The sequence below is a fragment of the Neovison vison genome, chromosome 1, assembly GCF_020171115.1.
Source record: "Neovison vison isolate M4711 chromosome 1, ASM_NN_V1, whole genome shotgun sequence".
Lineage (NCBI taxonomy): Eukaryota > Metazoa > Chordata > Mammalia > Carnivora > Mustelidae > Neogale > Neogale vison.
In genome coordinates, this window is record NC_058091.1 from 59796459 (window position 1) to 59806583 (window position 10125).

The 10125-nt window shown below is 39.9% G+C and overlaps 1 pseudogene; it reads left to right on the forward strand.

Annotated features, from left to right (window-relative positions):
• Positions 1 to 3742: 3742 nt before the first annotated feature.
• LOC122898952 lies at positions 3743 to 4281 on the forward strand (annotated as a pseudogene).
• Positions 4282 to 10125: the final 5844 nt, after the last annotated feature.

A 10125-nucleotide genomic window follows, 5' to 3' on the forward strand; every position in this document is an offset into this window, starting at 1 on the left:
CCCTAGTGAGGTATAATAGACAAATAAAAGAGTAAGTAAACAGGGTAAGTTCAGGGAGTAAGGTGAATAGAACAACATGACTGAAGACAAGCTTCTTCAGTCAGAGGCACTCTCTGAGGAAGTGACATTTGACAAAACACCTGAGCAATGAGAAGGAGTGGTATTCAAAGAGGGAAGAAGAGCTTTCAGATGGAGAGGATGTAGGTGTAAAAGTTCTGTGGAGAGAATGCTCCTATTCTAGGAGCAGAAAATACACAGGGCAAGCAGGGGTCTATGTGGGAGGTGAGTAGGATTAGCTGAGGTGAGGAGTCAGCAGAGGCTGGGCCACTTACAGCTCTGCAGGCCAAGTGACGAAAGTTGGATTCATCCACAGTGCATAAAAAATAACTGGGGTATTTTTAGCAGAACATTGAAAGACTTTTAAGAAAACTTTATTTGGAAATAATTTCAGATATACAGAAAATTTCAAAAGCACAAAGAATATCTCTGTATTCTTTACTCAGATTTATTTATTGTTAAGATTTTGCTCAATTTCCTTCATCATTTTTTATCTCTATCTCAGAATCCTTTTTATCTGAACCATTATAGAGTAAATTGCATACATTATGGCCTTTAAATTCTATACTTCAATGTTTATTTCCTTAAAAAAGGCGTTACTTATCTGAGGGTCAATTTGAAGTGTCAACTTGAGTGGGTCATGGGGTACCCAGATATTTGGTCTAACATTATTTTAGGTGTGTATGTGAGGGTGTTTTGGATGAGATTAACATTTAAATCTGTAGACCTAGTAAAGCAAATTGCCTTTCCCATTGTAGATGGGCTTCATCCAGTCAGTTGAAAGCATATATAAAATAAAAACTGACCTTCTCCAAATAAGAGCATTATTCCTGCCTGATAGCTTCTGAACTGAAACATCAGTGTTTATCCTGCTTTCAGATTCAAACTGAAACACTGATTCTCCCTGGGTATTAAGCCTGCTGACCTTGGCACTGGGACTACACATTAGCTCTCCTGGTTCTCCAGCTTGCTGACTCACCCTGCAGATTTGGAGACTTGTGGTCTCCATAATAATGTGAACCAACTCTTTATTATCTATCCATCCATGCATCTATCTATTGTCTATGTAGGTATGTATGTATGTATGCATCTATCTATCTGTCCATGTGGCCATCTATGTCCGATTGATTCTGTTTCTCTGGAGAATCTTGACTAATATGTCCTACATAATAACAGAGAAGTTATAAACCTAAGTAAAATGTATTATAAATATAGTAGTTTTATCCAGAATACCATCTGTTTTCCAGTTACATCAATTGAATCAGTCAAGTCCTTTACAGTATTTTTTTTTTCTCTTCCAGTACAGGATCCAGTCTAGAATCACATATTGCATTTGATTTTCAAGTCTTAGCTCTTTTAATCTGGAACAATTTCCCACCTTTTTTCCCCCCCTTTTATGATTATTGACAGTTTTGAAGCATTCGGTCTCACACCTCTCAACCAACCCTGCCCTGCCAACCCCATTTTAATAGATAGATCTCCATTTTTGGGTCTGTGCAACATTTTCTCTTGATTAGATTCAGGTTATGCATTCTTGGCAGAAATAACATAGAACTGATGTTTGTCTTTCTCAGGATATCCCATCTGGAGACATGCAATATGCACCTACCCATCCTTTATGATAATAATTTTAATCACTCAGTCATTGTGTTTTCCAGTGTGTCCACTGTATCGTTACTCTTTTCTCCTTGCTGCTAATAAACAATTATGCAGATACCCTGGTCCTTACCAAAATTTACTCCCTAGATTTAACATTTCTTTATGATCCTTGCCTGAATTCTTCTTTACTGTGATGCTTACAAAATGATGATTTTCCTTATTCAATATTCACACCATGTTTACAACATGCTACCATAAACAAGAGCTTTCCCTTCTTCTTCACACTTTGTTTCATTTTATTATCTGTGTGGAATTGTAGATTTCTGTTTTTTAATGATTTATGATTAATTACTGCCTTTAATTATTTTATTTCTTGAATTGTCCCAGTGGGAGCTCTTTCAAACTATTCTCTGTGTCCATGTGACAAGTCCTCCTTATTTGGGGAAGGGAGCATTTCCTTAAGTTTTCAACAAAAGTGTGGTTCACAGCTTTCTAACACAATCTACTCAGGTGCTTTCCTGATATAATCTGAAACCAGCCCGCATATGCAGAGGGCTGGTAGAGACAGAAGAAAGAGGCAGGACACTCCATATTGGTAGGTGGCAATTTTAATAATAGCAAAGAGAGCTTACATATGAGGCTTGTCTCGGGCAGCAGCAAAATGAATGTTTTCCCACACCTGCCCTTCATATCTTGAGAGGCCCTAATGGCTCAGTTGCGTAGACTGTGTGGGTACTTTCAACATCACATCATCATCTTTAGGCTGTGTCCTTGGAGCAGCATCTGGGAGTGGGAAAGGCAAGCTGAACTCATGTTCCAAGGACAGGGGAAGGGATGAGGCGCCTTGGGGAGCCAAGATCTAGCTCATGGGTCAATCGGTGGTCATACCTCTTTGACCCTGTTCTTCAACAAAAGTGATTTTTTCAGTATCTTATTGTACTTAGCTTACCCAGCCTAGAAAATTGTCATTTCTCCAAGAATCTCTGATTCCTTTTAGTGGAGATGGTGTCAGAAGTCAAGATCTGGGGTTGTATTCATTTTGTTACTGGGAGTGTTACTGCTCCAAGTTTCTTTCAGCAAATAGAGCTAGGAAATATGCATGTTTGCATGTGTTTGTCTATATTATGTCTGCATGTGGAAACATACATATACTGAAATATTTACACATTTTAGAAATCAAGAGTCCACATCAATACCTCCAATTCCAATCCACCCTCTCAGGGTAACTCTCTTGCCTTCCACAGTACCATAATAGGATGTTGGAAGAGCTTTCTGACTACTCTATAGACAATGTACTCTAGGGTAGGCAAGTGTGGAAGTAGGAATGCCAGCAGCAGTTCAAGAAACAAGGAATGGTGACTTGGACAAGAGTGACAGTGGTAGAAGTCATGAGAAAAGGTCACGCTTTTATTTTTAAGGTTCAGATTATACAGTAAGGGCAGGCTATGTTGTGTGAGGAAAGGAGAGAAGCCATATTTTACTCCTAGAGATTTAATCTGAGTACTGGGTCTGACTCAGTTGGCAGAATTTTCAGTGGAATTGATTTGACACTTTTAAAAAAAGAGCTCCTTTTCAGTAGGATCCATTTAAGATGTGGAAGTGAGCACATGTTCAAGATGACCAATGAAGTCTCCACAAGTCCAGATTCTTTCATTAGGAAAATATTTAAAACTCAAACACTTATATACTTCCTTTACACCACCTCAGGGAGGTGTTTGGGATACACAAATTTCAGAGGGGAAGCTGTGTGGCCGAGGGAAATATACAGACATGCCTAATATGAACAAGTTCTGGGAGCAAAGTAAGAAAATGAGCCTGCTTTCCAGACATTCCTTTATTTTATTTTATTCTTGAAATTTATTTTACTGCAGTAAGAACATTTAACATGAGATCTACTCCACCCTCTTAACAAATCTAAGTGTACAATACAGTACAGTTGTCTAGAGGTACAAGGCTGTACAGAAGATATCCAAATAATTCCTTAACCTCGGAACACATTCAATGTACATTCCAAAGAAATTGCAAAGAAAGCAGGAATTATGTTGCCCACTGTTCCAATCATTATACGCTGTTATGTATCACAATCATGGAGGAACAAAAAGACCCACTGTCCACTAAGAATATAACTACTTTCCCCTTCCAGTGGCAGAATCTGGAGAAGACATGCAGAAATGGAAACTTGCAAGGGGAAGGAAAGAAGGAATAACAGGCCATCAGCCTTGAACCTCACATAGCTGAAGGAAAAAATGTGTTTGGTGTGTGCCACATTTTTGCCTCCCCTAATGACACTTTTGTCCATGTCACCAACCTTCCTGGCAAGGAAACCATCTGCTGTGTGACTGGGGGATGAAGGTGAAGGATGACCAAGATGAGTCCTCTCTCTACACTGCTGTGTTGGCTGCCCAGGATATAGACCAGAGGTGCAAGAAACTGGGCATCACTGCCCTTCACATCAAATTCCGGGCCACAGGAGGAAATAGAACCAAGACCCCTGGACCTGGAGCCTAGTCATCCCTCAGAGCCCTTGCCTACTCAGGATCGAAGATCAGGTGGGTGGAGGATGTCAACCTCATACACGCTGATAGCACACACAGAAAAGGGGGTCAACCTGGTAGCCATCTCTGAACAGGATTCCTCAAATTATTGTTTTCTCTGAATAAATTGCCTTTGTGTAAGAAAAAAAGAGAATATAACTACATACATTTCTTTATGTTTCCCTCAGTCATGTTAACAGACACACAATTCCTACACTAAAGCCATTATGCACACTTTATGATGTATTTAACTTTTATTTCCTGCTTTATGTCTATTGAGCATTATAAGAGAAGCATTTAAAATGTTTCTCACTATTCCCTGTTTGGGATTACTCATGTCATCTTTTTATAATGTAGATAATCTCTTTCTCCCCTCCTTCCCAGAAACTTCCAAACACATAAAAGCTTCCAGAGTATAGACTTCACAACTCTCATTATTATGCTCTACCTTATGGCTTACATCCTAACTTACTTGAGGATGGGAATGTGTTTCAAATCACATAAAGAAAAATGATTAATAATTTATCTACTGATTCATTTGATCCTTTAACCAGATCCCAGGATGTCAAATCTAAGCCCGCTTTCATAGGCAGACCTACTATACAGTCTGGCCCACTTTCTTTACTATGGACATTATTCTCATGAATGAAATTCCCCTGCAATGGCTGGATAGGCACTTGGGTACAAGTTTATCTAAACATACACACAACAGCCTATCTCAGACCCGGAGAGGAATCTCAGCTATCCATGTTTCCCAGGTCTGGATAGACAGTTCCAGTGGGTGATGACACCTGAGGAACAGCTTCCTGTCTGTTCAGTCTAGGACTGCATACTCTATATCTCATGCAAAATTCCAAAGCTCTATCTGAAAATTCTGAATACTGCAGAGCGTTCCTTATCTCTGAGAGCCCAGGGGCCGGTGGAACCAGCAGTTCCTGCATTACGGGAACAGGAAACATAGAGAATAGGATTTATTGAAGATGTTTCATGCTATACTTGTGCATCACCAAGCTCCACACTGCATGAATGTTGACCTCCTCTGCTTCTGGAAACATTAAAGTCTATAATGTACTTGCCCAGAAAATGTAAAGGAAGATTCTTTAAGTGTGGAATAGATGGTGATATGTTGACCTTCAGTCACTTGAGAAACCTGATTGGGATAGACTGATAGGAGGAGGAAGCTGAGGCAAAGGAAACGACTCAGAACTTAAAAGCCAATTGTTTTAAAACTGCAGCGTCTGTGGGAATGTGATTTCATACTCATTTTCCCATTACAGTGTTGTTTGCTGAGTACTCCCCTCACTGTACTCCCCAGGAGATGATACGTTTACAACTTCATTGACCTAGACATTTTAACATTTATTTTAAGAGAATGCAAAAAGATCAAAATTTGAACATCTAAGTCCAAAATATCACACACATACGGGAGTAAAAAAGTACAATTCTTTTTTTTTTTTTTTTTTAAGATTTTACTTATTTATTTGACAGAGAGAAATCACAAGTAGATGGAGAGGCAGGCAGAGAGAGAGAGGGAAGCAGGCTCCCTGCTGAGCAGAGAGCCCGATGTGGGACTGGATCCCAAAACCCTGAGATCATGACCTGAGCCGAAGGCAGCAGCTTAACCCACTGAGCCACCCAGGCGCCCCAAAAAGTACAATTCTTATATTGGAGAAAGGGGGCTGCATCTTGAACCTCACAGCCACTTTTCTTGACATTTTGTTAGCTATTTCCTGGGAGCAATTCTCAGTGAGGTGTTACCTGGAATTCTGCCAAATCAGTCTTACACAATTTGTTACAATGACCATAGGTCTCAATCTTTAACTGTTGGCAGGTGTTCTGGGCTTTCCCTCACTTGAGGAGCCCCAGTTAATCCAGTTTGGTATAATTCTTTTTTGTTTAGTTCTTGAAGATCCTTTTATATACTCTCTTAACCAGAAAAATTAGCTAGCTTGAGCTCACACACTCAAATTTCAATGCTGCTTGGAGGGTCGATTTTCAAGAGCTGAGGAACTCTATTGAGAGCTCTTCACATATTTCTGTCTATTCTCAAAAGATTTTTCAGTGTATTTGTGAAAATAAAAGGAATGTCATAGATAGCAACATATTGTCAAGGGTTACCTGACTGCTCTGTATATGCATGTATTAGTCAGCTTGGGTTGTTGTAACAAATATCATAGACTGAGCGACTTGAACAACAGATATTTATTTCTCACACTTCTAGAGGCTGCAAAATCCAAGATCAAGGTGCTGGACAAATCTGTTCCCAGTGATCTCTCTTTCTGGCCTGCAGAAGGCCACCTTGACAAAAGAATATCTGTCATCTGGAAAGATAACCTTCTTAAGCTGTTATGATTTCAAGAAGTTCAAGAGCAAGAGAACGTTTGCTGCTCTTGGCTGCAAAGGTGTTGGGTGTTTCCAGGACCCGCAGGGTATTCATTCAAAGCCCAGTGTCAAAAGATAGCTTAAACTATAAAACCTGTTTGTGATGCAAACACTAGGGACAGTTTGGCCCTTAGGCACCTTTCAGAGCTGTGCCTGCCCAGGTTTTAAGAGTGGGGAACTAGGAGAGAGGGATGATTTTTCTAGTTATCTGGGGCTTCTGGTTCTCCCTTCTGCCCATCTATCCCCATCCATTGAAGTCACTATGCATTCTTGGATTCTCTCACAACCTCACCCTTTGGTGACAGGCTTGCCTTCCTGACTATCATGTTGCCTCTCACTCTAGGGCTGCCTCTTCACTCTAGAGAGGACACCCCTCCAGGCTCCATCTAGCCTTAGGGTCACCACCCACTGCATTTGGAGATTAAGAACAAAAATGAAAACACATACACTTAGAAATATATTACTTGTCCAGTGTTCTCAATATCCCTGAGGTGGTTGTATTGTGATATCCCAGTCCCTTTAGATTTTCATTACAACTAAGCCCGGCTGATTTTCCTCCAGTCACCAAATAAACACGAAATGGACAGTCCCACTTTCTTCTATTTTTATCAGACTGCCTGCCCTACTCTTCCATGCTAATACTATGACAAGTGACTAGGTTATCTGTTCTTTTGTACTTGTTTTTTATGGTTAACGTTTATCTTAAGCAGGTGCTAACTTGTCTGTGAAGGGCTTTTCTCCCAGTGTGGTTAAAAGATTATTGAGTACTGGGGAGAAATAAAGAAGTTATATTACATTTCTTTTCAAAGGTTTTAATTTTTATTAATATCCAGATAATGTAACCAGCTCACTTCTCCAGGTCCCTGTCCTTCTGACTAGAGGACTGTTGAGTTCAGGTAGTAATATATAAATGAAAGAATGGCTATGGACAGGTTCACAAAAACAAGTGATTACCTGGAATAACCTATAAATGCTCAGAAAACTCCCATGCACTATGTTCATGACACAGCAGAATTCATTACTCAAAACTCATTCCTGTCTTGAAGTCTAACCAGAGCCCCTTTAACTTTCACACACAGGAATGTCTTTTTCATGATAAAAAAAAAAAAAATCATAGATCTATAATAAAGAAATGTAGACAGAGAAAATATCTGAAATATTTGAGAATATCATAACATCAATTCAACATTTTAAGATACAATTGGATTTTATCAGTGGTCATATCATCTAGATACATTTGAATAATGATAGCACGTATGTGTGAGAAACTTATTTAGGCTACAGGCAAAGTTTTTGTGACATTCATAGTAGGCAACTGAAAAATATTGAAGAGGTTTGTCTTTATTCTTTTTCCATATTTGTCTTATTCAGAAAAATTATTTACCATTAATTTGAAAAATAAAACACAGAAACAAATGTAAGTCACACACAAACATTCCAAGGTTTATTCCCCCTTTTATCTTCATATTTATTTCAACATTTATCTGATGTCCTGTAGTATAATTTTATGGCCTCAATGGCCCCTGGAGTATTTAACAAAAGGTTTCATAATTGGGGAATCTTTCAAGTTTGCTTTCTAGAAATTGTTCAATCAATGATGAGTGTTTGTGATGCAAAAAAGTCTAAGATAGTTGTTCTCAAATATACTTTTTGCACTAGAGCCCATCCTACAAAACCAGTCTTAATTAGAAACCCAAATGTAAACCATATTGCTGTGGAGTTGTGTTCATTGAGGAAATGTCTGGAAGTTTCTCTGCTCTCTTCTCCTTAAGAAGTTTCTGGAGAGGGGCGCCTGGGTGGCTCAGTGGGTTAAGCCTCTGCCTTCAGCTCAGGTCATGATCTCTGGGTCCTGGGATGGAGCCCTGCATCGGGCTCTCTGCTCAGCAGGGAGCCTGCTTCCTCCTCTCTCTCTACCTGCCTCTCTGCCTACCTGTGATCTCTGTCTGTCAAATAAATAAATAAATTTTAAAAAACAAAGAAAAAAAAGAAGTTTCTGGAGAACATCAGAGAAACCCTGGTGCCCTGAGGTGAGTAATTTGAAAACACTAACCCTCCACCAGGAGTCTGGCCCTTGTAGTTCTGCTAACCCTGGCCAAGTGATGGCTGGCAAATAAATCCATTTTCTAGTTTTTAATGTCCTCCTCTGTTAAAAGAGGAGTTAGAGCCCGACTTTTTCTGTTCTAAATTTTATACTCCCTCACTTTGTCTTAATACTTTTCCTTTCTTTCAGCTTTCTTTCCATTTTCTAAGGGGCTGAGCTTCTTTTCAAAACAGGGCCTGACCCCAGTGAGACACACCTGTGTGTGTGTCCAGGAGAGGTGGGCACTGAGGAGGCTGAGTGGCTGTGCTGCTCTGTGGTTGTTGGAGGAGGAGGTCACTGAGAATAAGCTTAATTTCTGGAGAATCTACTCCATGATAGCCAGAAGCCAGGCTGGATTCCTGGAAAGGAAGGAAGCCACATTAAAGGTATACTTCAAGGTCATGAATAAAGAGCCAATGGTGGAGAGCTTGGGTCTCAGCTAGAATGAGCCTTCAATTTCTCAATCCTTTCTATATTCAATCTTTCCCTAACCAAGGAGAAAATCATCTAGTACCTGTGAACAATCAACCAAGTACAAAACATAAAGCTCTGTCCTTTGAGGATCTGCCTGGTAGCAGAATTCTTACCTATGATAATAGTAAGAGTAATTTTTTAAAAGATTTTTTAAAAAATTTATTTGACAGACAGAGATCACAAGTAGGCAGAGAGGCAGGCAGGGGGCAGGGGGGGAAGCAGTCTCCCTGCCAAGCAGAAAGCCTGACGTGGGGCTCGATCCCAGTACCCCAGGACCATGACCCGAGCCGAAGGCAGAGGCCTTAACCCACTGAGCCACCCAGGCACACCAATGGTTATAGTAATTTTAATTTTAATAGTAATTTTATATGTTCCAACCACTACCCATAGGTTCTTCACATGTATTCCCTCTTTAAAACTCACTGCAAGACTTTGCTGTACACGTGATTTTTATTCTCAGTTTATAAATGAAGAAACAGATACGCAGAGGCTAAGTAGCTCCCTAAAATCACAAAAGTAGTAAATGTTGAGCTCTAATTCAAACCCAGGCCTGTCTCATTTGCTTCTTCTCTCTCTTCTGAACTGGAAGCTATCTTTTTTTTTTTTTTTAAATGATTTTTTAAATAGATTATTTATTTATTTATTTGATAGAGAGAGATCACAAGTAGGCAGAGAGGCAGGCAGAGAGAGAGAAGGGGGAAGCAGGCTCCCTGCTGAGCAGAGAGCCCAATGTGGGGCTCGATTCCAGGACCCTGAGATCATGACCAAAGCTGAAGGCAGAGGCTTAAACCACTGAGCCATCCAGGCGCCCCCTGGGAAACTATCTCTTAATCCCATATCTACACATGGGGTTCTCTGTTGCTTTTGCTAGACTCTAATTAGTTATAAATCATTCCTATTCTTAATTCTTAATATGCACTGTTGGAGATGGTAAGCCATGGTTAAAAAGGGGAACTCTGAAGCCACAAAGCCTGGGTTAAAATCCTGTGTAATTTTGGA